At 50.9% G+C, this 27622-nt stretch overlaps 2 long non-coding RNA genes across 2 annotated transcripts in view; both read right to left on the bottom strand.

Moving 5' to 3' along the window:
* LOC139828035 (uncharacterized) overlaps positions 1-11220 on the bottom strand; it is a 75681-nt gene extending 64461 nt beyond the window's left edge. The window contains exon 1 of the long non-coding RNA XR_011739203.1: positions 11103-11220. This is a non-coding gene — a long non-coding RNA (uncharacterized lncRNA). The remainder of the gene's footprint in view (positions 1-11102) is intronic.
* A 9915-nt stretch (positions 11221-21135) lies between these two features.
* LOC139828034 (uncharacterized) lies at positions 21136-26371 on the bottom strand. Its single transcript, XR_011739202.1, has 3 exons — positions 24906-26371; positions 23727-24360; positions 21136-21555 (listed from the first exon to the last, which is right to left on the bottom strand). It is a non-coding gene; the product is annotated as an uncharacterized lncRNA (long non-coding RNA).
* Positions 26372-27622: the final 1251 nt, after the last annotated feature.

Genomic DNA, 27622 nt, shown 5'->3' with positions numbered 1-27622 from the left:
TAGTGCACTGAAGGAATAAAAGTTCTCCCATTACTGCACCCTTCCCAAGAAGAAAAATAAATGGGAATCCACACAAAAACATTCCTAAACTGTTCAGACCTCCCAGCCCCTCGAGGTGAACAGAAACGTGAGCGATGGCTGCAGCAGAGCTGCTGGAGGAGGCACCGACCCAACACCACGCTGGGAGCTGGGAACCCAGACACCATGGGCTTCACCCCAACCCAGCCCTGGACAGGTCAGCTCTGGTTGTGGTTCAGCATGTACTAGATGTACTAGTTTACACCATCGTGTCCGATCATAACACACACACGTGTGTCCAAGTCCAACCACCAGGCTTCGGTAGCTGCACTTTTCAGTGGTGGAGACTACAGCCCTTCCCTTCTACACCAGGCAACGGCAGGAGAAGCCACAGGAGAAAACCTGAAGGAGCCATCACACAATAGCCAGACCTTGAAAAGGAACAGCTAAGGACCCAGCATTCTCTTTCAGTCAATACTTGGGGGTAGGTATGGACAACTCTACAGTAGAAGACACTGGTCACTTGGGATCAAAGCAACACAAGGCTACATGTTTCACAGGTAGGGGAAATAAGGACAAGTGAAACATCCATTCCCTCTTACAATTTTCCAGTAGAGAAACTTCACTGCGGGAATCATCTCAGCCAAAAAAAGAAACTGTTTTGTACAATCCTGCTGCAACTACCAAGATAATTACACAACACTATTTACCAAGAAGCCTAGTTGACTCACTGCTGCTTAAAACCTTTGAACAGAAGCTGGATTTAAGCCCTAAGACATGCTTTCACTTTATCCTCGAGCAAGCTGAAGGCACGTACATCTCTGCTCTGGCGTGAAACAGCTCAAAGAGCAGCACCAGAGTCAATGCATCTTGCCTTAAAAATCAGCATTTTAGAGCCTGTAAATTCCCCCCGCTGACCAAACCTCCGGCTGCTCCAGCCCTCGTCTGCCCAGCTTTTCCTCACGGAGCATCTCGTGTAAACCAAGGGTTAATGCATATTCATACCCATGTCTGTCGGGGAATTGTGTCAGAAAATAACTGAGATTTGGAATATATTAAAAGTGTCAAGTATAACAGTGTATTGTTAGCGCGTTATTGAATGTCCTATTATACGTAAGACAGCACCGAGACATATAGCAGCACCTAAAGCTCTGGGAGGAAACAAAAAGAAGAGTCCCCATGTTGATGGCAATTCCAGATATAATTGATACCTTTACACAGATTTTGACTGTCGATAATGGAAGTAGACGGTGTTAGAAAAAGGCTGTGAAACAGTAATTTAAAGATGAAGTTTTTGCAAGTTTTGTTTCCTTATAGAAGAATAATAGCCTAGTCCACTGTATTTGGTATAGAAAATCTCATCCTGGTTTGAAATTTTCCATGCTGAACTGCCATGGGTGAGCTGTTTCAGAGAAAAAACAGTTTTTTCCTACCCTCACCTATGCAAGTTTTCAATGCAGCCCCCTGAAATCTGTTCATTTGCTGCTACAGGACTAGATCTTTGAAAAGCATCTAAAAGCATCTTGAAATTCCAAATGGAAAACGTTACCACAACTCAGGCACTTTGAGAATCCTCAGTCACTGGGAGACAGGTTTGTCAAAGAACTTCAGTCCCACAGGGTCCATCTCCTCCAGAGCCATTGGGAGCTGGTGTTGAGGTCCCCGGGACACCCTGGAGCTGGGGTCCCCCAGACACCCTGGTGCTGGGGCTGAAGCAGGACACCCCAAAGCTGGGACTGGGGTCCCCCAGACACCCTGGGGCTGGGGCTGAAGCAGGACACCCCAAAGCTGGGACTGGGGTCCCCCAGACACCCTGGGGCTGGGGCTGAAGCAGGACACCCCAAAGCTGGGACTGGGGTCCCCCAGACACCCTGGGGCTGGGGCTGAAGCAGGACACCCCAAAGCTGGGACTGGGGTCCCCCAGACACCCTGGGGCTGGGGCTGAAGCAGGACACCCCAAAGCTGGGACTGGGGTCCCCCAGACACCACAGAGCTGGTTGCACCAGCAGCATGGAGCTGGGTGCCAGCATCGCTGCCCTGCTGAGCCGGTGTGGAAACAAGAGCAAGAGCCGGGCTGGCTTGCTTCTAATTCCCCTGCAGCTCTGTTGTCTTCACAGCAAGGTGCCAGAAAATGGGAGCAGTCCTGACACCTTCAAAGGCATCATCTCCCCAAGTGACCAAGGCATGCTGAGCCAGGGCACCTTTCCAAAGGTGTCTTGCCATGGTCCCTGACACCCTCAGCCAGGGCTGCAGACCTGAGGGGATCACAGAAGGTGACACTTGGGCATTTAAGTTAGGAGGTGGAAAAGGATGGCAAGTGTTGACACTTGCAGTGGCTCCTACACTGTCGCAGGGCGAGAAGCAAAGGCTAAATAAAAATAAATTAGAGCATTCTTGCTACTATAGCTGAAATAAATAGACAATAAAATGTTTCCACATCTGGTTACAACTCACCCAAGGGCCTAATTTCACAGGTGACTGTGGGGAAGAGGAGGTAAGGAGCCCTCTCCCCACATCTGCTCGAGCCAATGCTCTCAATGCCTTGAAAGCTTCTGCCTTCTGGTCATGTACAACCCAGAGCGAGGATGTGACGAACACAGTCCCCCCGGCCCATGTACCACGGATAAACACGTGCCTTCCCCTTGTGAATAGGGTTTTAATTCAACACACATGTCCACTGCTTTGAGAGCGAAGCAGCCAGCCGTGTCCACATGCTTAAAGGGGAAAGTCCTAACCAGGTAACACATGCCACCAATTTCAGTAACAGGTATGACAAAACCTGGAACTGGTACAAATATGAGGGTGCAGGGAGCATTCTGCAGCTAGGAGCAGCTGCCCTCCATCGCTCACGTACACACCAGAGCAAAGCACCGCCCTGGGCAACACCGGGGGCTTCCAGGTCTCAACCGCAGGAGTGGCCAACAGGAACCTGCGGGAGTTGGAAGGGAAATGCCAAGTACTGTTCTCAGGCAGGAAAAACCCCATGTGCTGGACACACTGGAGCCCAACTGACTGGAAAGCAGCTCTGCCAAGAAGGACCTGGGGTCCTGGTGGACACCAGGCTGACCATGAGCAGCAACGGACCCTTGCAGTAAGGATGCTCAGCATCCTCCCGGGCTGCCCGGGCAGAGCGTGGTCAGCGGGTCGAGGAGGGGTCCTGCCCCTCTGCCTGGCACTGGGGAGACACAGCCGGGGTGCTGGGACCAGTACTGGGCTCCCAGGACAGACCTGAGCTTACTAGAGAGAGTTCAGTTCAAGGCCACAGAGAAGGAGGAACTGGAGCATCTCTTTTGTGGAGAGAGCTGGGAGTGCTCAGCCTGGACAAGAGGCAGCTCAGGGGTCTTATCCGTGTGGATAAACACCTGACACAGGGGATGGAAATAAGACTGAGCCTGTATCCCCGGTGGCATCCAACAGCAGGACAAGAGGCAACAGTCACACATTAAAACACAGCAAATTCTCTTTCTATGTAAGACTTCCCCAGCCCCATAGGAGGAGGGTCAAACATGGAGCAGGGTGCCCAGAGGGGTTGTGCAGACTCCATCCTCGGAGATATTCAAAACCTGACAGATGGGTCCTGAGCAGCCTGTTCTCACTGACCCTGCTTGGCCAGAGGTCCCTTCCAACTCCAGCTATTACACAGTATCACAGCACGTTTGGGATTGGAAGGGACCTCAAAAAATCATCTAGTCCAATCCCCCTGCTGGAGCAGGAACACAACCCCCTTAAGGTAAAACCCTTCAACACTACCGATTACAAAAATGTTTTGAAAGAGCTTTAAAAAAAAAAAATAATGGCTTTGATTGTATATCATTTCAAAAACACATGCACATGTTTCAGTGTAAAATTCCTGATGGCCCAATAAACAGAGTCAAACATGAGCTGTAGCTCACATCTCCTTTCTGCTGAAAAAACACTATTTGTGAAATACAGCAGAAGCAGGGTAGGACACTTGATCTACAGAGAAAATCATCCATCAGGGAGATCAGTAGCTAAAATCTATGAAGTAATAATAATAATAGTGTCCAGAAGAGAATTGTCATTGCTCTTTTGTAAAGAACAAGCTACAAACCAATCGAGCAGTCATATGAGGTCTGACAGAAGGTTACAGCAGAACTGGCAAGTGACTATCAGGTTTCCAAAACTGTTCTTCTGTCTAAACTCCTGATTTAGTAACTTGTTATGGTTACTACTTAAAATGCCTAATATGTTATTAAGAGCTGTGTGGGGTTCTAGAGAACATGGAAATGCCCAGGGAAGCGCTTCAGCCCACGCTGAGCCCGTTTTCAGGGCAACAACAAAACCCTACATTTAACAACCGTTCCCCTGGCACTCGCCCAGCAGCTGCAAAGCACAAACTAAACGTAAAACCAGCTTCGGTCTCAGCAAAACGTATCACAGGACGTTTACGGGTGTTTTCTAATGCATTATTGATGTTCCCATGCATGAGTCACTGCTGAGGCCCAGCCAGAGCCCGCATCCCCGTCACCTCCCTGGGGCCACCGCCACGGTCACCCACACCGGTCACCCCAGCGCCACGGGGACCGAGAGCAATGCGTCCCTTGTTAGAGGTCATCAGGGCTTTCATAATGAAGCTATAATCTTCTTAAAAATAGATTTTTAAAACACTTCATCCCGACCTTGCTGATAAACTCTGAACCGAGCACGAGTTGAAGTTAATTATTCTTTCCAAAGCAGATTTATCGTGGTTTTTCCTGCATGTTCTTTAAATTATCTCTGCCATCCCCACGCAAATCTTTGATAACGTTAATGAAGTTCAGAATCAGGCTGCGGAATCAGTTGCTGCGGTGGAACACAAGCGGTGGGCAAAGCTATTTCAAAGCGATAAAGGAAGAAACATGGAAGATCTCTCACTGTCGAAATCAAAGGCATTACAGCGAGTTCAAAGGAGATCATTAAAATGTATGCAGCCTAAAATGCAAATCAGTGTACACGTAACTACTAAACTATAAACTTTCCTAATGATTCAAGGTAAATTCCATAAAAATCTATGCAAAATGTGCGTATCCTTTCTGCCTTTGCTGGATGCTTCCTCGTTTGATAATTCTGAGTATTTCCTCTTGTATTAAAAGGGATAGTAATTTAAACCAATACATCTTTCAAGTCCTCTAGCTTAAAAATGGAGTTCCATGAAGACCTGAGGTGAGAAGAAGCTTTCAACAGAAATTTCATTATGAAAGCAAATACATTTTCCTTCGAAACTTCCACTTCGCTTTTGGAGAACTGAGACACCAGTGAGGTTTAATATTTTACCCTTCGCTCCTGCGTTCATTCTTCCTACCAGACATCATCTTGCTCTCAGCCTTTGTGGGTAGATTCTGGGGTTTGTGGGGTTGCTGTGGGGCACAAACCCCATTGGAACGGTCACAAAGCTGCTCCCTGGCCATGCTGCACAGCCCCTCTGCACCAACCTCCGGAGAGCGAACCCCACGCGCCTCCTCTCCAGCGGGCGCCAGGAAAACCGCCTGACCTTGCCCAGCCTGCAATCCCTCCCAAAGCTCCTACTGCTGCTGCTGGTTTAGAATTCTCCCTTGTATACCCTTATATAACTTTCTTACAGTCTAGTTCCCAAAATTAGATGCAGCATGCCAAGATTAACTACATCAGAGCCATTTAATGATATGCAAATCCTCAGAACTATTAATTCCTCCCAGAAAAAGACGGGGGCAGCCCGTATGTGCTGGGACCTGTAATTCTCCAGCCGTTCGTGTCCCCATGCTGAGGCGAGTCAGACAGACCCAACACCTACAGTGCGGTATGGAACTCCTGCCCTGCCATCAGGTAGGACCTGATGATGGGAAATAGATGCCTCAATCATTTTAATACGGTGGTGTGACCCTCCCCATAAAAAATGGGAAGACTCAACCTTCGGGGATTTGAGGCCAGAAGAAGAGGTGATCAGTAGCTGACCATGAGACACTGGGAAGAGCTCAGGTGTCCCCAGGTCAGGCCAGCCCTTGGAAGCAGCTTTGTCCCATCACTGGGCTCCACTGTCCTTCCCAGCAGAGGCTGTGACCAGCAACTGCGGAGAGCTGCTGGGCGCAGACACAACCGTTCCGTCCACCTTGGCCAAGCAGCCTGGCACAAGCGAAGCCTCTTGCCCCGCCATGCAAATGTGCCACTTTTTGCGACATGATGCTGATAGCGTCACCTCCATAGGGTCGATTACAGCCCATAGGAGCCAGCAGATATTCCCTTCCCTATAGGAGGGCTCTGCCATCACACCTTTGGTGTTGAGCTGTATGTTCCTCTCGGATGCAGGGAGGTGTCTATATGCAGTTATCAGGAGGAAGGAAGAGGCTCCGCATGTGTCTATTTGCGGTTACCAGGAGGAAGGAAGAGGCTCCGTATGCATCTATATGCGGTTACCAAGAGGAAGGAAGAGGCTCCGCATGCAGATTTTAAAAAGGGGAAGAAAGAAAAGTAAGGGAAATGCTCAGCGAGGCCGCAGGTACCGCAGGAGGAGGCAGCGCCCAAAGCACCCAGAGCCACGACGAGCAGCAGGTGACAGCAGGTGACACGGCATCCTCCAGCAGCACAGGCCAGCGCTCAGCAACTCCAGATGGACAATTTCTCCGGATGAGTCTCAAATCTTTTCCTTACAAAAAGAATATCCAGGGGATCTGCTATGCTGCACTGTAGTATTGGATACAGTGAGGTTGTTTCTCTTGCCCCCAGCCACCCTTTTTTCTCATATTTTATGCAATCACTCTGTTAAGCTTTCTGCGAAGGGAGCAGCCTGTGGTTGACAGCACACAGCAACAGTCCAGCTGAATCAGGCCCATTCGCTTCACTCGATACGATGGCAAGAGAGAGCGCAGTCTCCTCTGGTCCATTTTCTGCTGGACACAGAGAGGCGGAGGCCACAGCTGTGTGCACGCACCCACCATATGGGTGACCAGAGCTAGAAAACCCTCAGAAATCACCAGCAGCAGTTCTGAAGGCTTTGGATTCCCTTTTAGAGGTTCCCTACCCCACGTAACCTCTTCAAGCAACGCCACTCTGAGCCATCTTCCCATATAGCCCCGGGAACTGCTGCTCCTCTCCGATTAAACCTGACATTACGGGACCGTCCCAAACCAGGGAGACACACGGGCTGTGGGGCTGCAGGGAGCCACGCGGCACTCCTGACATTTAAAAAGAGCAAAACACATCTGGAGCGTCACAACCTTGTGATCCAGCTGTGAGCTCTATAGACACAGCGCTGCTTCCCAAAGCAGCTATTTACTGAGTGCTCCTTTTGTACTTTAGACAAAACATATTTCAACATAGAAAACTACATTAGAGCAGCTCAGAAGGCCGAGTTTTTTCTTACGGTTGTGTAGCCAGAGTCCTATCATTGGTTTTACCATTGTTGTAATATTGAAGTGATCATCAAACACCGGGTGGCTTCCTGTCTATGGCAGATAATCACAGCTGCATCGGTACATCATTAGATTAATACTGGATACATGACAGATTTATAGGAATTTAGAAAGGTTTTATCTGGTAAATGCTGGAGCAATCCAGTGTAGTGAACGGTGCACACCCGAGTTAAACCTTGTAGCAGGTGCTACAAAACCTCCTGGTCCAGCTTGTACAGCAAGAACAAGGCAGATGGACCTGATCCCTGCAGCTCTCAGTGTGCACTGCAAGAGCAGCATTGGCCCTGCTCGGCTGGCGGGTGCCACGGGGGCTCGGGCAGGGCGAGGGAGCGCTCTGAGCTACCGATGCGATTCCCAGGCAGGGACTGAAGGAGAAATTCTCTTTATTGATGTGTTTGTGCTGACTTGCAGCCAGAGCAGATGTGGAGGCAACTGGAAGGCTCTGCAGACAGACAGCTTGATGCTGGGCTGGGAGCCCCCCAGGAGACCCTGGCGAGCTGCTGCTGGGACATGGGCCCCCAAAGGCACCAAGCGAGCGCCAACGCTGCGCCCACAGGTTCCTCACCAGCTTGCTGGTTCCTGGGCTTTGCACCGCGGGATAAACTCTCCTGCCCCCAGTCTGCAAAGCAGCCAAGTGGAGAGGCTGTACGGAGGGTGCGTGGGATGCTTCGCAGCTGTTTGCAGGAGCAGCAGCAGCACAACCGTGCCCTGCCAGCACAGAAGCCCAGAGCTCCTCCAGTTTGGCTCAGCGTGTTCCACACACTCATGGCTTTGGGCAGGAGCAGGGAAGGGGAGGTAAATCAGAGCAGATAAATCAAAGCTGACAGAGTGGGCACGGGGATGCCCTGGGAGCAGGTATCTGCGGTTGGTGCCAAGGTCTCCATCCCCAGGAGGGACCTCAGCCCACCACCCATGTGTGTGGGGACAGCAACAGATTACGCAGCCCCGTGCACCCTGTGCCTGCAGAGCTACGCACCCTGCCCGTGCCCGGCTCTGGTTACAAGTAACCAAACTGGTGTCAGCCCCGCTTCCCCAGTTCAGAGCAGCGTCACTCAGAGCAGACCCTGCCCAGGGGGTGCAGATCGCGCTCCCTGCTGCAGCAGCTCTTCCTGTGCTTTTAATCTGCAAAGCTAATATGGGAATTGAAATCTAGACAGTGTCAACTTCTAAAAGCAAAATAAAACTCCCTGACTCTCTCTGCTTGGCAAGACAGCTAACCCGGCCTCAAAGCCCATGCATACATCTCAGCTGGCTTATCCTCTGAAATATATTACATAGAAGTCATTTGATCCTCTTAAATGTTATGAGACTCTGGTGCTTCCATTTCAAATATATTGTCCAAAAATCAGTTTTCACCATCAAAAAACTTTCTCCAGCATGTTCTCCATATATACAGGTCTTTCTCTTTACGCATCTATACATACACCATGCCCCATCACAGTATGTACTTCTCTGTTTCTATGACCAGCCCACAGAAAACAGTTAAATCTACTTTAATTCAATGTATTAGACAAAACCATGAGCGACCTGCATACTGTATTCACTTAGAGCCAACAAAAACAACCATCCTGTTTTCTTTCTCAGTGTGTCATGGACAGATCAAGTATGTTCAATTCGAATTCTTTACCTGTTTTAAAGCTTCAAATAAAATATAAACAACAACAAAAAATCCCTCTATGCCCATCGGCAGCCTGCTACTAAACCGCTGCAAAAATGCTTAGATAACAGCATTCAAAAGATATTTTTCATGATACCCGTATTCTGTTTCATTCCTTTTCTAACCTCGTCCGTTCCAGGTTTAAGCAGTTCCCTAAATGAACTTGAAAATGACCGCACAGATGCAGCGGCTGCTTTGGCAGGAGCACTGCAGTAACTCTGCTGATTTAATGTCCACAGATCTATGGAATAAATGCCGGAGAAACCCTTTCCGGGCAGCTCTGCGGCGCCGGAGCCGCGGGATGTTCGTTGCGCCCGGACACCACAGCAGCACCGGGGCGACCGAGGGGACAGAGGAGCCGAGCACACCCGCCTCTGCTGGGCAGGAATACAACAAGACTTTGATCCTTGAGGCCGGGAAACAGGCCCCTGCATCCTTCAAAAGAGACTGCGGGGAGGCGGCTCTGCCGCCGGTCACCCCCCAAAAAACCCTCGCTGTGCATTGCAGGGGCCGCGGCAACTGGAAATCGAACTGTCACCAAAGCCATTACACTGAGAGGATGCTTCGGAGTTCTGCTAATCGATGTGAAAAAAGACAATAATGGTTGTGCACCCCAGCCCACACACAGGAAAGCAAGCACAGGGGTTTGCCGTTTTCTCCCGGGGGGCTGAGCCCCCCCGCCCTTATCGGGCGAACAGGAGCTGAACTCGCCGGGCCCCAGACCCCCGGGCGCTGGGGAGCTGGGCAGGCGGGCTGGCCCGTTCCACACCGCTGACTCGGCTTGGTTTGGGGTGACGATATCGATATTATTGCTGCCTGGAAATGGGAAAACACTGAGCAGGAGAAATGCTGCTGGGGTTGAAGAGCAGCCCAGGAACAAGTGTGAAACCTGTAAGGAACGTTTAACTAAGGAATGTTGTTTTAACAGCCGATCTGGCAACCGACCCCAGCAGGGGGGAGGACTGAGACACATCAGACTGTGAATCGTTAGAGTGAAACAAAGTCTATTCGAACTAATCCTGGAATGCAAACTGCTGACTGTGTTTGGAAGGTTAAGCTGGGGGAAGAGCAGCCAGAGGGCCAGGAGGCCGTGATTTAAATAAATCACTAAGGGGAGGGGGCTCTCAGAATTACAAGAATGAGGCAGGGTCGGGCGTCTGTAAACCCTGCCGTGCCAACCAGTGGGGAACAGGGGAAGGAATTTGCAGCAGGATTGGAGCAGGGGGGATATAAGTGGGGGCTTTTTGCCCTGTTCCACATGCCGACCTTTAGGTACAACACCCGGCCTGGCAAAATCACTAATAAAGTGTGTTTTGCTGAGAGATCCTGCCTGGGCCTCTTCTATTGGCAAGGTGATCATTTCCTACAAAGCCAACTGAAAAATGCGACTACGATTCGTGCCAAAAGAGCGCAGCTATTCTACTTGCACAGAAAGTTACAAAAAGGACGTCACAAAAGTTACAAAAGACATTGTGATTGATAATGAGACCCCCTCTTAACCACATAAGGCATGGAGCTAAGACAAAGGAAATAACGGCTAAGCTTTGAACAAACTGTGTAGCTAATTGTAAACCTGGCTTGCTTTAAACCAACCGTAAGGCTAATTGTGAAACTAGAAGGTAACAAGGAGACACGGAGGAAAGAAGAGGAACTTCCTCCAGAATGACCAGCCGCAGGGAGGCCTCCTGAAGAGCGCAAAGAACAAGTAACACCGAAGAAATGAAAACTAACCCAAATCCAGAACTCAAGGACAATAAAAAAGGCCAGTTTGGAAATGTTACTGTGCGCGCTGATGGAGCGCAGCCTCCCTGCGCACCCAGCGCTGTTTTGCTTATGCTTTATCAAACACGTTCTAATAAACTGCACTAAGCGCTGCTACCCATGATTGGAGTAGTTCGAGTTGTTTATCTCACCAAGAAAATTCTCTCGGCTCTGCTCTAAAAGCCACCCATCAGGTCGGAGCTGCCCAGGGGAGAGACTGAAAGGTGCCGTGTTTCAAAAGAAAAAGCAGCAGGTTTTGGAAGAGCAGGAGCTGCGCTTACCTGCACCGGTAGGGTCCGGGCTGCCCACCGCGAAGTAGCTGCTAAAACCGGCCCTTGCACCGCGAGTAAAGCCGGAGGAACCGGCTCCGGTGCGGAGCGGCCCCCGCCGGCTGTGGCTGTGGCTGTGGCTGTGGCTCCGGCTCCTGCTCCGCCCGGCCCATCAGCCGCCGCAGCTGGGGGCCGCGAGCAGCTTCTCCTGCTCTTTATAGGAGTCAATGGCTCAAACGCTGATCTGCCCAGGTGTTTTGTAACCTCTTACTATTGGCTTGAAACAGTAAAGCTCGCCAGTCTGCTGTGTTTCGTTGTGCTAAGGGGTCACTTGTAGTGCCTGGGGCGGAGGGAGGGGGCTGCCGGCTGTAGCATGTGCGGCAACATCCTTGTTTCTGCAAAGAATTGTTTAATGCCCACAATAGGATCACCGAATGGACTGGGTTGGAAAAGCCCTCAGAGATCATCCAGTCCAACCCTTGGTCCAACTCCAGCCCATTGACCAGATCATGGCACTGAGTGCCGTGTCCAGCCTCAGTTTAAGATACTCCATTTGTAATTTGCTAACTTCTAGAAAAAAACCCAAACAAAGACAAAAACAAACAAAAAATCAAACAAAACAAACAAAAAACCTCACCAAACAAATAAACCCAACGACAAAACAAACCAAACAAAAAACCCCAACCAAACAACCAAACCCCACCAAACTGTGTGGGCTGTATTGTAACATTTGAAAGGAATAAATGGTCACCCCTTTAGGGGTGGAAAAAATATATATTTAGTAATAAAAAGTTTAAGAAAGGGTGTTGGACTAGATGGCCTTTGAAGGTCCCTTCCGTAGGAAACAATTCTTTTGCAAATATAACAGGCCCAGGCAGGATCCCTTGGCAAAGCGTATTTTAATAACGATTTTGCAAGACCGGGTGTTCTACCTAACGGCAGGCACACCGAATAGGGCAAAAAGCCCCTGCTTATATTTCCCAAAAATCCCGGCTGCAATTTCCCTCCCCTGTTCCCCATTGGTTGGTACTGCAGGGTTTACAGACCATCCCCGCACACAATACCCTTCCCCTTATCAGTCTATTGAAGATATGGATTCCTGGTACTTTGGCTGCACTTCCCCCTAAATTAACTTATCAATACAGGTATCGGTATGTATACAGGTGTCAGTACATATTCCGGGAAGAGACTGTGTATTACATTAAGGATTCACAGTCCGATGTCTCTCAGTCCTTCCCCTCTAGATGAGTTAGTAAATACAGGTATCAGTATGTATACAGGTGTCAGTCCGTATACTGGGAAGAAACTGTGTATTACATTAAGGATTCACAGTCCGATGTCTCTGGGTCCTTCCCCCCTGCTAGGGTCAGGTGCCAGGTCCTCAGTTATGTAAAAACAACAGTTCTTCGTTAAATGTTCCTTACACTTCCGACCCAGACTGCTCTGCGGTCCTGTGACACACCCACAGGTTTGCACACCCGCAGGTTTGCACACCTGCAGGCTTGCACACCCACAGGTTTGCACACCCGCAGGCTTGCACACCCACAGGTTTGCACACCCGCAGGCTTGCACACCCACAGGTTTGCACACCCACAGGTTTGCACACCCGCAGGTTTGCACACCCACAGGTTTGCACACCCACAGGTTTGCACACCCGCAGGCTTGCACACCCACAGGTTTGCACACCCGCGCGCCCCCATTGCCTTCGCAGCGCTGTAACCCCCCCTTTGCCGTCCTCTCCCCTCTCTCTTCTCCCACCCGCCGGTCCATCAGCTTCTCCTGAGTCCACACCAAGTTTTCTGACCACAACTGGACTATTCGATTCATTTCGCTTGTCCTTTCTCTTGTTCCCTACCCTAAAAGGGAGGTTATTTTTCTTGGTATTCTTCCCAAATCAATAAATTTATTCAGCCCATCTACTCTGACTTCAGCTCCTTTAATTCACAACTATTTGTTAAAACACCAGAAATGTAATTATTCCGAAAATGCCACAGGTGTAAGAGACACTTAACATTAAAAAAACAAACCCCAAACCAATCAAGGCAATGTGTGAGTGGTATAGAATCCACGTTCCCCTTGTTAACCTGACCAGAGGCATGGCGGGGAGATCATCCTCACACAGACCCCAGCAATGGGCCAGTGAGAGCTGCTCCAAACCCCTCTTGGGATACCGAACTTAACATTTTTCTCACTGAAATGCTAAAGCACCATGAAATACAAGAAAAGTTCATTAAAATTGTGCATTATCTCTAAGACAACTTAAATTTTCCATGACCAGAGAGGGCTGCTGATTTATTACCGTCTCCTTTGATGTTTCTGAAGGTGCAGGCACTCTGAATAAACATTTCCATCTCGGGGCGCACGGGAAGGAGCGGGGTTACACATGGGAAGGAGCGGGGTTACACACTGGGTGCACGGGAAGGAGTGGGGTTACACATGGGAAGGAGCGGGGTTACACATGGGAAGGAGGGGGGTTACACATGGGAAGGAGGGGGGTTACACATGGGAAGGAGGGGGGTTACACATGGGAAGGAGCAGGGTTGCACACCTGGCGCACGGGAAGGAGCGGGGTTACACATGGGAAGGAGCGGGGTTACATACCAGGCGCATGGGAAGGAGTGGGGTTACACACTGGGCGCACGGGAAGGAGTGGAGTTACACATGGGAAGGAGCAGGGTTACACACCAGGCACACAGGAAGGAGCGGGGTTACACATGGGAAGGAGCAGGGTTACACATGGGAAGGAGCGGGGTTACACATGGGAAGAAGCGGGATTACACACTGGGCGCATGGGAAGGAGTGGGGTTACACATGGGAAGGAGCGGGGTTACACATGGGAAGGAGCAGGGTTACACATGGGAAGGAGCAGGGTTACACATGGGAAGCAGTGGGGTTACACACTGGGCACACAGGAAGGAGCGGGGTTACACATGGGAAGGAGCGGGGTTACACATAGGAAGGAGGTGGGTTACACACCAGGTGCACAGGAAGGAGCAGGGTTACACACGGGAAGGAGCGGGGTTACACACGGGAAGGAGCGGGGTTACACAGGGTTACACAGGGCGGCTGCAGGAGCTCGGGCTGCTGTCCCTCACCCTCCCATGAACACCCAAGTTTCCCAAACCCCGACGCCAAACCCAGTCCCGGCTGCTGCTCCGCGTTCCGGTGCTCACACCGGTGGCAGCACCAGCAGAACGGCCACTGTGGAGATGGAACCAGCTCAGAGCGGAGAGGAGAGGAGATGAACACTGGCCCGGAGGGAAAATCCTTACGGCAAAGTTGTGCAGTTCTGCACGCTCTCGGTCGTTCGCCCAGAGCAGCACGACGGATTTGTGCCCCAGCTCCTGCCTTTGGTCCTGAGCTCTGCCTGCTCCCCAGAGGACTCTCAGTTCACATGGATGCAGATGTTATTTTTACAGACGTACTTCTGGCACTACGAGCAAACACCGTATGGAGTGCAGATTGATTTGAATGTTGATTTTTCTGTTTTGTTCAGTTTGTTTTCCCTTTTCTCTGAGCTAAGCTGCCGTCTCTTCTCCAATCTAAACCAGCTGGATTTAGATCAGACTTAGTTTTTACGAACAGAAGTTTCATTCCCCAGGCACTTATGCTGGGGAAAAAACTACAGATTCCCTAGGAAGTACACTTTAAAAATCAATACTTAAAGATTCCTACCCAAATATGTAGGAGGAAGGCACCAAAGGTACCCTTAGTCATCTGCCAAAAGCTTCAGATGGATTAGTCAGAGGAAGAACCTGCAGCAGAAGTTCAGCTCTGCACTCCCGGTTCAGCACGAGCTGCCTCGGGAGCGGGGGACACAGGGGACATGGGGGGACATGGGGGACACGGAGGGATATGAGGGGACACGGGGGACCTGGTGCCGGCACCAGCCAAGGTGTGTGGGTGGGGACGGGGACAGTGGGGCACAAAAAGGGCTGAAGAGCCACCAGCTGCCCCATTGACAGCTCCAGGCTCATCCACACGTGTGCAACCTCCACCAAGGTTATCATGACCAGAATAACTGCATGCAGGATCTAACATGAAAAAATAATCGTTTAATTCATTCCAGTGACTTTCATAGCTTAAAAAGACTGCGTATCACATTTCAGAGACAAAAAACAACAGGGATGGTGAGCACCTGAGAGGTGCCTCCGCATCACATCTCCATGGTGCCAACACCTCACGGCAGCAGCGAAACTCGCAGGTGTGTGCACACCCCATGGACCAGGACATCTCAGGGTCTGTATCACAGCGTTCAGTTGTGCCCCTCACACCCCACGGACCAGGACACCTCAGGGTCTGTATCACAGTGTTCAGTTGTGCCCCTCACACCCCACGGACCAGGACATCTCAGGGTCCGTATCACAGTGTTCAGTTGTGCCCCTCACACCCCACGGACCAGGACATCTCAGGGTCTGTATCACAGCGTTCAGTTGTGCCCCTCACACCCCACGGACCAGGACATCTCAGGGTCTGTATCACAGCGTTCAGTTGTGCCCCTCACACCCCACGGACCAGGACATCTCAGGGTCTGTATCACAGCGTTCAGTTGTGCCCCTCACACCCCACGGACCAGGACATCTCAGGGTCTGTATCACAGCATTCAGTTGTGCCCCTCGCACCCCACGGACCAGGACATCTCAGGGTCTGTATCACAGTGTTCAGTTGTGCCCCTCGCACCCCACGGACCACGACATCTCAGGGTCTGTATCACAGTGTTCAGTTGTGCCCCTCGCACCCCACGGACCAGGACATCTCAGGGTCTGTATCACAGCGTTCAGTTGTGCCCCTCACACCCCACGGACCAGGACATCTCAGGGTCTGTATCACAGCGTTCAGTTGTGCCCCTCACACCCCATGGACCACGACATCTCAGGGTCTGTATCACAGTGTTCAGTTGTGCCCCTCGCACCCCACGGACCAGGACATCTCAGGGTTCGTATCACAGTGTTCAGTTGTGCCCCTCGCACCCCACAGACCACGACATCTCAGGGTTCGTATCACAGAGTGTTCAATTGTGCCCCATTGGCATCCACTTCCCAGATTTGGCTCCCACTTTTCTTCATAGCGTGCCACGCTTATTCGCGAGTGCAATATCTGCAGTTTATTTGAAAGGGATTACTGCAGCTCACCACAAACAGGCATTTAGCAGGATTTAGACCTTTTATACAAGAGGCTAAATTACATACGGAGTGTAGAAGTATAAATGAAACCTGCAAACTAATTTCGGCAACGAACTGAGGCTGTGGCTCATGCATAATTAAATTCCTGAATACCAATGTTAAAATGATTGTAACACAAAATTAAAGGTCCCATTTTAATAATGTCATCAATATTTTGAAGCTTTGGGGCTTGGTATTTCGATGCCATTCAGCAAGAGAAATAGCTGTTTGTCTCAAAGAGTTTCAATTCACCGGCTCTTTTTCTCTTTGATAGATTCCCATCAATATTTATGTGCTATGGCTGTGTGTCAATGCAAAAGGCCGGGCTCTCTCCTCTACAGGCACAAACAACGCCCGCCAGCCTGCTCCATTCTTCAGTCCTCACTGTGGAACTGGTGCATCCCAGCTCAAACTCGGGTTCTGGAGGGTGGGGTGAGCGGCAGGGTCCCAGCACGGGGTGGGGAGGGGGATACCTGTACCTCTCTGGGGATGCAGGAGCTCAGCATCCTGGGAATCCACACCTGCCTGGGGGATGCAGGAGCTCAGCATCCCGGGGATCCACGCCTGTCCAGGGGATGCAGGAGCTCAGCATCCCAGGGATCCACACCTGTCCGGGGGATGCAGGAGCTCAGCATTTCAGGGATGCACACCTGCCCGGGGGATGCAGGAGCTCAGCATCCCATGGATCCACACCTGCCTGGGGGATGCAGGAGCTCAGCATCCCATGGATCCACACCTGCCTGGGGGATGCAGGAGCTCAGCATCCCATGGATCCACACCTGCCTGGGGGATGCAGGAGCTCAGCATCCCATGGATCCACACCTGCCTGGGGGATGCAGGAGCTCAGCATCCCATGGATCCACACCTGCCTGGGGGATGCAGGAGCTCAGCATCCCATGGATCCACACCTGCCCAGGGGATGCAGGAGCTCAGCATCCCATGGATCCACACCTGCCCAGGGGATGCAGGAGCTCAGCATCCCATGGATCCACACCTGCCTGGGGGATGCAGGAGCTCAGCATCCCGGGGATCTACACCTGCCCGGGGGATGCAGGAGCTCAGCATCCCATGGATCCACACCTGCCCAGGGGATGCAGAAGCTCAGCATCTCGGGGATCCACACCTGCCCAGGGGATGCAGGAGCTCAGCATCCCATGGATCCACACCTGCCTGGGGGATGCAGGAGCTCAGCATCCCATGGATCCACACCTGCCCAGGGGATGCAGGAGCTCAGCATCTCGGGGATCCACACCTGCTTGGGGGATGCAGGAGCTCAGCATCCCAGGGATCCACACCTGCCCGGGGGATGCAGGAGCTCAGCATCCCATGGATCCACACCTGCCCTGGGGATGCAGGAGCTCAGCATCCCAGGGATCCACACCTGCCTGGGGGATGCAGGAGCTCAGCATCCCGGGGATCCACACCTGCCTGGGGGATGCAGGAGCTCAGCATCCTGTGGATCCACACCTGCCCGGGGATGCAGGAGCTCAGCATCTCGGGGATCCACACCTGCTTGGGGGATGCAGGAGCTCAGCATCCCAGGGATCCACACCTGCCCGGGGGATGCAGGAGCTCAGCATCCCATGGATCCACACCTGCCCGGGGGATGCAGGAGCTCAGCATCCCATGGATCCACACCTGCCCGGGGGATGCAGGAGCTCAGCATCCCATGGATCCACACCTGCCCTGGGGATGCAGGAGCTCAGCATCCCATGGATCCACACCTGCCTGGGGGATGCAGGAGCTCAGCATCCCATGGATCCACACCTGCCTGGGGGATGCAGGAGCTCAGCATCCCATGGATCCACACCTGCCCAGGGGATCCAGCACCGTGCATCTCCTGGTCACACTGTGCTGATCAACCCCTGCCTGCAAGGACAGTCACTGTCACCCCAAATTTATCCTGTTTCCAACATCATTTACCAAAATCAGTTATTTTAAAAATAAATATCAACAGCCACATATTTCTGCCCTCCCCTTTTCTTTGCTGCAGATGTTTAAATCTGGTAATCTCCTCTAGTGTTGTTTCCACGGTTTTCCGACATTGTGCAGGTTTTACATTAAAAAAGATAATGGTTTGATATGCTGCTCATCCGTTCTTGATACCTGCTTTTTGCAGAGGATCTGAACGCCTTTTCTTTGCTGCGTTCTGTTCTTTGCTATTATCTGCCTTTATTTCAATGCTCGGTTATGTTACTCATGCAGTTTATCTCCATTTAAGAACGCTGGTCACCAGCTCCGGTGACAAGAGAAAAAGGGAGAAGGAAGCTAAACACAGCCCGGGTTTCCTCCTGGCTCTGTGGGCAGTGTGAGCAGCTGGAGCCTGGCGCTGCAGCTCAAGCGCCACTCGGGCTTAGAGCAACCGGTTATCTCTTGCTCACCGCTACGGCCCCACATCTTCTGTCCTCATGGAGCTGCAGGGGAGGCTGAACCTCAGAATCCTGTCCGAAACCTGCGAGGGGTTTGAACGACATATTGAATGACATTATATGCTGCACATAAAAATGATGTATACAAACTATAGACAAACAGTACTTATGAGTATTATATACATTGTTACATTTATCTATAATACATACCCATGTATATTTCTTTTTCTTGAAAATGTTTATTCTAACATGTTTCTTTTTCTTTACCTATATATGTATTTTACCAAGAAGTATACATATGTTTCCATTTCTTCATATTTAAATATAAATACATACTATAGAAATATATTGGATGTCAGAGCTGGAAGGTGTTACTGGTGGGGAAGACAGTCTGACCCTCTTCTAAAATCAACATGAGGCTTGTGCCATGTGCGATAAGCATCCTCTGAATCAGACCATTTCTATTCATTTGTCTCTCTATATATTTCTTTTGCTGGGGTATGCTTTACTGGACCATAGGGTAGATTTTTTTGGTTTGGCTTTTTTATTTAATCAGAGGCTGTATTCAAAGGTTCATCTTTTACAATGATGCAGAGAAACACCAAAGAGAAGAGCGTGGGTATCGCCAGTCCGAGCCCGCGCTCGCTTCTGCTTCGTGGCTGAGCAAACAATGAAAGCGATACTAGAATATGTATTAAATATGCAACTATACTGTGAAACTGCAGATATGCATTTTGGTTAATACAAATCCGGTTTTTGGCTACAGACACTGAGTATCTAATTCACCCCAGCGGAAAACGGAGAATCTGTGCACAAAAAAGTCTTTGTAAGTATTTGCCCCTTGAACCTGAGTCGTTGAACCACGGGAGCACCCTGAAGAGGAGCCGCTTGCTCTCTGGAATGCACACCTCATTTTCCTCACGTTCAGCCTGTTGAGTTATGAAAGTTATGTTGAATTATGAAAGGAATTGCCTATAAACGGCATTTTGCTCCCTGCTGCTCATTGCATTGTGGACAGCTTACACTTTGAAGCAAAAGCACCTGCAACGTTTCTGGTTCTACTGTTACTATTGCTGGGGATGGTCTGTTCACCCACAGAGACTTCAAACCACCTCAAATCCTAATAAACTCCAGCTTCAACAGTGCAATGAGGCCCGTGGATAGAACACCGGTGGTAACGGTGCCCGGTGCAGCGCGTTTTTCCCTTCAGCCACTTTACACATTTCACTGCACAACTGCTTTTTGTCCCTTTGCTTTCCATTGCAGCCACAGGTTTCCGAGCCGGAAAACCCGAGATCTCTGTTCAGACACAACTGGGATTAATGATACATGAAGGAGCACGGTGAGAAGCCCCAAAAAGCAATGACAAAAGGCTGTGTTAAAACACGCAGCAAAACAACCACGCAGGTACCATATTTAACAAGCCTTTAAGCCGGCAGATTCTCCAACTGCCCCTCAGGGCTCCTGCCGGGCTTCCCCCACATCAGCAGAGTTTTGCTTTGCTTATTTTCCCCCCCCTTTTCCAGCGAGAAAAACATGGCTGGAAAGTGTTTGAACGAGGCTGCAGGACAAGCTGTGCATGGTGTGCAGGGTGTGTGTGGTGTGCATGGCGTGCAAGGCGTGCAGGGCGTGCAGGGTGTGCACGGTGTACAGGGTGTGCAGGGTGTGCAGGGTCCGCAGGGTGTGGACGGTGTGCATGGTGTGCATGGTGTGCAGGGTCTGCAGGGTCTGCAGAGTGTGCAGGGTGTGCATGCTGTGCGTGGTGTGCATGGTGTGCATGGTGTGCTGGGTGTGCAGGACGTGCACGGCATGCACGGTGTGCATGGTGTGCAGGGTGTGCGTGGTGTCCATGGTATGCATGGCATGCAGGGCATGCAGGGTATGCACGGTGTACAGGGTGTGCATGGTGTGCATGGTGTGCAGGGTGTGCAGGGTGTGCATGGTGTGCAGGGTGTGCAGGGTGTGCAGGGTGCGCAGGGTGCGCAGGGTGTGGACGGTGTGCATGGTGTGCATGGTGTGCAGGGTGCGCAGGGTGTGCAGGTTGTGCGTGGTGTGCATGGAGTGCAGGCTGTGCATGCTGTGCATGGTGTGCATGGTGTGCTGGGTGTGCAGGACGTGCACGGCATGCACGGTGTGCATAGCATGCATGGTGTGCAGGGTGTGCATGGTGTGCGTGGTGTCCATGGTATGCATGGTGTGCAGCGTGGGCATGGTGTGCATGCTGTGCAGGGTGTGCATGGTGTGCATGCTGTGCACGGTGTGCAGGGTGTGCATGGTGTGCATGCTGTGCACGGTGTGCAGGGTGTGCACGGTGTGCATGGCATGAGGCCTGGCCTGTCTCACCAGTTCCCAGCATCACCCCCGCACGGAACAACCTGCGGAGCTTTTCCCCGTCATCCTGCACAGGTATCAGAGCGGTGGCACCTGGTGACACCTCCACAAATCGGTCAGGGCCTGTCTGCTGCTGAGTGTTGCTCCATGCCACTGGCTTTTCTTTTATCTTGTTGGGTTTTATTTCTTTATTTCAATATTAATGAATTTTACAGTCATACTCCAGACAAACTCCCAGTGCCAGCTCAGCAGCGCCAGTACAGCCACTGGTCCTTGTAAAAGGCCAGAGGCTGACAGATGACCCCCAAAGTCCTGAGCGAGATGCATTTAACCAGTCATGACAAACTATCAGAAACAAACCGCGAGTGTGCAGCCTCTTCCTCCACACAGTCAGCTGGGACGTGCACACGTTAAAATGAATCAAACGTGCCTGTTGTCAGCCCACTTGTCACCTCACCTGCCAGGAGATGGGGTTACACTCCTGCAGGGCCATCGCAGCCGTTTCCCTGCACCGCCCTGTGTGCAGGAGCAAAAGCGCAGAGCAGCAATACGGGAGCATCCTGCCCTGTCACAAATATCCGTTTAGTTGATAAGAGCAGCTGTCTGTTCGTGGAAACAACAAGATACGCTTTAAAATAAGCACACATTATTTATCCAATATTGTATATTATTTTCAGTCAAATAATACCATTCAAAAAGCTGTCTAAATATGTACATGGGAGAGTCATTGTTCCACACACCTGGAGGAAGCAACACACTTCTTAAAAGACACTTTCACAAGGGATTTTGTCAAAGAGCGTTCAGCTTAATAAGAATTTAGCAACAAACCTGAACAGCACCAGCGGAGTTCAAGGGGAATATCAGTGCAGGTGGGTGTCACGGGGACACCTTCCCCTGCTGCTGGGTCACCTGGGGGTCTGGGTGCGATTCCCCAACCCACGTGCACGGAACGGTGCTCAGGGTGCTCAGGGCTGTGTCTGCCACGGCTCCGCTGTGATTTTGTCCTGCGCCAATGTCACGGCACCTTTAATTCATTTTAACCCTTCCCCTTACGACAGTCGCCAAATTATTCCCCGGGCTGAATCTCAAAACTATTAACGTAGCAGCCTGCCATTAGCTAACAGGCTTCCCAGCATAATTCCTGTTACTTTAACAACACGTTCCCCGGCAGAGATGCATGGGCAGAAATGAGATAACGCATTCACCAGTATGAAAATAATTTCTGGGGAGTTCAAAGAAGGTGTTTCTGGTGATGACGAAAATATACACTAACCCTCTAAGTGCAGTCTTTAGCAGCTTCTTGTAAAACCTCAGGCAACTAGCTCACACTTCTGGTAAAGCCGCTGTTTTAAAGAGACGGAGTTTGCCGTGGATGAGGAGGAAGAGCCGGTCCCACCGGTAGAAGCCGCCACACGGCCCCGAGCTGCCCGGGTGGGGAGGTCGCCCCAAACCGACTCCTGCTCCCTCCAAGCCCGCTGCAGCTGGCACATCTGCGCCCACCAGCATCCCACCCAAAACGCTGCATCCCCCGGTGCTCTTACAGCTTCAGCCAGGAAAAGCTCTAAAGCGTATTCCATGCAATAAACCTTTCAGTGGGTGCTATTCATGGAGTGGCAGAGTTTGTAAAACACTATGTCCCCAGAAGTTCAGCTTTGCTGTTAAGGGGCAAGAAAAGTGAAGATGGACTAAAGACATGTGGAGGAACATCATCCTTGTGGCCCATGGTCCCGCCAGGATGGAGGCAGCCCCATCAGAGACAACATCACGCTCCCAGAGCACCTACAGCCACTTATAACCTTTAGTGGTTTGAAAACCCCATAAATCCCCAGTAATCTATTGGTCTCGTTGGGGTGTTTAAAAACTTTAAAGAAAGACCGAACAAAATAGACTGGATTTAATCCTCAAACCAACAGGGTACTTGCACGCATCAAGTCAATCTGAAATGACTGAGAATAAATCAAGGCCTGGCCTATAGTTAAATCAAAGCTGGGTTTATAGCAGATAATTGTTTTCCATTCCGAGATCAAGAGATGCTCTGAGAGTTCCCAAAGGGGCAGGCCTGGGTACCAAGGGACAGCACAGCGCCTGTGGGTGCCCAGCCAGCCCCGTGTGCAGGAGGAGGGACCGCGGCACGGGACAAACACCGCGACGCTCCTGCCTCCATCACCTCTTCTCTGCCCTCAGCCCCGGCAACACACCAGGAGAGCAGAGCATCACGGCACAGAGACCCGAGGCTCGGCCAACAGTCACCTGAGGCTCCTCATCCTGCTGATTGAATTGAGTACTCGCTGCAAGAAACAAATTACTGACACCTACAAGCCTCAGAGCACCTGAAAGGGGGTGATGGTGGCGTCAACCAAGGCGCGGCGTGCAGACAGCATCGGGGTGTTCCTCACCCACACCACCCTTGCCGCTCACGTCTGCCGTCATAGGCTTTATGATGGAATAAAAATCCCGAATTTCCAACTGGAGCGTTTCGCCCTGGGATTAAACCATCCAACTGGTGCAACAGAAATCTGAGACCATAAAAATCCGCTGCGAGTTTACAACAGTTAAGAAATAAAAACGCCGTAAAAGGACATTACGTTTGAATAAATGGCTAAGTGAAACGTTTCTCTGCGGTGGGAAGAGCCTCGAAGCCAGGGAGAAGCTGTGCTAGGTGAGCTGACAGCGGCTTTGCCACTGCGCTGTGCCCACCGCTGCGCTGGCACCGGTGACGTGCAAGTCACGGGGAATCTGCCCCGGCCATACAGGTGATTCCTGGAGTTACATACCTGTTGGTGACGAAGCACACTGGACACGAGCCAGAAGAACTCCAGAAACATCCTCACAGCCCCAAACCTTTGATGCGACAGTGGGACCGGGATCCATAGCGGATGGTTCACGATGAGGATGGGAGCGGAGGTTCGGGAGCTCTGGGGAGGCGGGATGGTGTCTGTACCCCACAGGTGGGGATTTTGGGAGCCAGAGCTGTACCCACACGCCCAGGTCTGACGGTCACCGACGCACCTGCTGCCCAGGGCTCTGTCCATTCCCTCTGCCCTCAGGGCGCTGGGCTCCACAATGGCTCCTGGAGAAGACGTGGTGGCCGGAGCCGCTCCTGGCGCTGCAGATGTGCTGGCACTGCGGGCTTGCAGGGAAACGGCTCATTGTTCTGCACAGAAAATACCACTTTTCTGCACAGCGCTAGCTGGAGCCCATCATTGCAGATGTACAATGCAGGTTATCTTTCTCTCCCGGACACCACTGTTCACTGTTACACAAAAGTTCATCAGCCATTTTATTCCACAGTTATTCGGTATCATAAGCGCCTTCTGCAACACTTAACATTCAGCTGGAAGTTTGATTAACCTGAATAATTTTGCGTTTGATCTGTTGCAAGCATCACAAAAAGCCGTTATGTTTTCACTGCAGTAAAAAAAATATAAGCAGTGGATTATTGGCCATTAGGCTGAAGATTTTATAACTACGTATGGATTGTATATGTATGTATACACATATATATAATATATTAAATAAATATGCATGGTTTATATCAACCGAATATGCATGTTTTGCTTGTGTATTACACACACATCTTGAAGGATGCAATCATTTGATTTTCCATGTTTAACAGGTTGCACGCTTAATGCGTTTGCCCCAGGTGCTCCCCCCAGCGCTCCTGCTCTCGGGGGGCTGCAGCACTGAAAACCGGGCTTCCTGGTTTCCCTCGTCACCTCTGGGGATGCTGGTGTCTCCCGCCGCCCGGGCTCTCCCCTCCTTCCCTGTCCTGGGGCCGAACAGGGGCTCTTAGGGCCAGGGGACGAGGACAGGAGCGAGCCGCAGCTCCCCCCGCGCCGCTCTGCTTCGCTGCAGATAGCGGGGCACAGGGGAATAGAGGAGGCAGCACAAAGCGTGATTAATGCTCCTGCTCTCCAACAATTAAGAATAATTAATCACAGAAAAAAACCTACCTCGGTTGGCTGGATCTCCTGTTTGTTGTCAGGCTGGATCCGCACCCGGATCCAGGTTCCACTGGATGGGCGATAGGTGGGTGCCCAGCGCTGGGCTGAACGCGGTGCTGCCCCCACAGCCCCCCATGCCATGTGCACGAACTCACACCTTCCCTGGCACACCCGAAGGCTACAGCAACGTTAACGTAACTCCTTGGGAGTCCATCCCCAAAGCTGCACTCCAGCAGCGGACGTCGTTCTGCTCCAAAGCAGCTGCATGAGAGGAAACTGGTGTGAGAGCTCAGGGCCTGGGACTCGATGTCGGACCCCAGAGCCTCTCAGGGAAGTGACCTGGTCAGCAGAAACGGGGTAGCTGAGAGTCAGTGGTCCAGGCATCGCTCCAGGGCACGAGCATCATCACCTCTGCCCTCCTACCGCATCCCTCCTATTGTCACACCAGAACAATTCTCCCGGTTTTCTGGTTAATGTCACCATTTATTCTTCCTCTTCCATATAATAAAACAGTAGACTTTAATAAAAAGATAAAATTTCAACTTTCATTTTCACCCCTTCTTCCATTTTAGTACCAGCAGAGCTGTGTGGGATAGAGACAAGTGACAAAATATGGGGAAGTGGTGACTGCAGTGATAAAAATGGAGCATGAGAAAATCCCTGTTTTCTTATTAAAAGTACCAATATAAAGATAATATCAGTCTCTAGGTAAGGAAGAACCTCAGAGAGAGCCGTGGGATCAGTCTGAGGTCTTTACGTTTGCACTAGCTCCAAAAAACACTTTTATCTTACTCGTCCTGGAAACAATTTCTGTGTGGGTGGAAGCTGGTGTATAGACTTTCAAAATAATATAGAGGTGGGGCATGTAAGGCCCTTCTGTAACTTTAGTAATTCTTTTAATGTACCCAATCCAGCAAATGAGAGAGAAGCAGAGTAGCTACGTTATGCAAGGTGGAAGAGCCACGGTCATGAAGTAAACTGTACATTTTAAGTGATTTTTCTTTAAAAAGAGTTTGTAACTCTATGAACGAAATTCAGGTTCAATGGCACATTGCAGCTAAACAAGGGCAGGGGTGTCCACTGCAACAAATGAGGCAGCAGTGAACCTCCTGCCCTGGTGCTGAAATATGTGAGTGCAAGTCCACCCAAATCGTTATCTGCGTTTACGCGTTCAGTTCAAGCCAATGGATGCTTATCTGCAGCACGGAGAACAAACCTGGGCTGTGATAATTGCACTCATTGGTTCACTCCAATTTATAATAATTTATCATATATGGAAATTACCCCAAATTTCTCCTTCCCCTTTATTGATAGCAGCGACTGCAGAACTGGAATAGTCCCAAGAGGCCATTGTACACCACCTCATTCCAAAATGATAGATGGATTCACTGTGTCATTTTCTCTGTTGAAATTAAAATTAATACACTGAAAAATGATGTAACAAACTGCTTGGCATAATTGATTTCCCCAGCAGAGTTATCGTTTCATTGCAAATTCACAAGAGGCTGCCATAAACAATACTAGAGAGATTTAAAATGCTCTCTATTAATAGCTGTTTAGGTCTCTAGCATATATTCTGAAGGGTATTTAAAAAGCCATTTAATACCGTTACAGTGATATATAGAAAAGCAAACAGGCTCTGGCAGCGCTGGGGAGGGTGCTGGGGGGTCAGGTCTGCGCCAGCGCCCGGCGTGGGGGTCTCTGGACGCACAGATGGAAACAGGGTCAGCGTCCCCATGGAACCGCGTCCCCTCCAGACTTGTCGTCTGCAATTAAGTGACAAATGTGTGTGCCACGGCTCCAGGGCACGTCACACCTGAGCGGCATTTCACGTGGCGGCCCCATTCCATTGAACTGAACCCAGGGCTCCTCGCGTCACCCGGTGAGTTTGCAAAGACCGCCAGCAGCAAGAAGTTTCTATTGCTTTACCTCTCGGGAAGGTTGCCAGAGTTTCATCGTTAAGGTGCCTCACATCATTACCCCGTGAAAAACAACATATGGCACAACGTGCCTAAATGTCGAAAAACAGGCGCTCTGCTGGAAGAAAAGGGATTAAAACCTAAAGGAAGACAGACTGTAAGCGGTGGGTTCGATACCTCGGCCGTGGCTGCAGAACCCCCGGGAGCTGCTGCCCGCGCTGGGCTCTCCATCGCCGCGCCGGGGCCGCAGGCTCAGGACACGCTGAGAGCGCACGTTAATGCCCTTATACCCCACCTCACCCGCGTGCTGCTGCCGCGCTCGGGGCTCTTTACCGCTTTCCAAAGGTGACGTTACCTGAACACAGTGAGCTCGCGGTAGGGATGCTGCTGCAGCGCAGGAGAACTGCAGCGTGGCCAGGATCACAGGATCACCGTCCTTGAGCATGCTGATGCTTTTGTTGTGCCTGGAGATGCGCTCCTGGGAACCTTTTTGTGCTTTCGGTGTATTTTAATCTAGTTTGTTCACCATTTCCAGTAGCACAAGGGAATGTTCTTTTCACGGCTCACACGTGTGAGTCTAGCAAAACGCTTTCCTTCCCAAAGGAGCTGCCATCTTCCCTGGCAGATACTCTGTGGTATAAGAGAGCTCTGCGAAAATACCAGCTCTGTGCTTAGCAGAAAATCACAAAAGCCGAAGCAGTATTTTAAAAAGCTAGGAAAGGAATGCAAAAGTAAGGCAGCAAACATCCTTAGGCCACTGTAAAAGCTGTGGTGCCTCTGCACGTTGGAAATGGCCTCAGAGCCTTG

This window comes from Patagioenas fasciata, chromosome 5 (genome assembly GCF_037038585.1).
Source record: "Patagioenas fasciata isolate bPatFas1 chromosome 5, bPatFas1.hap1, whole genome shotgun sequence".
NCBI classification, from domain to species: Eukaryota; Metazoa; Chordata; class Aves; order Columbiformes; family Columbidae; genus Patagioenas; species Patagioenas fasciata.
The sequence above is the reverse complement of the archived record's forward strand: the minus strand, read 5'-3'. Positions and strand labels throughout refer to the sequence as shown.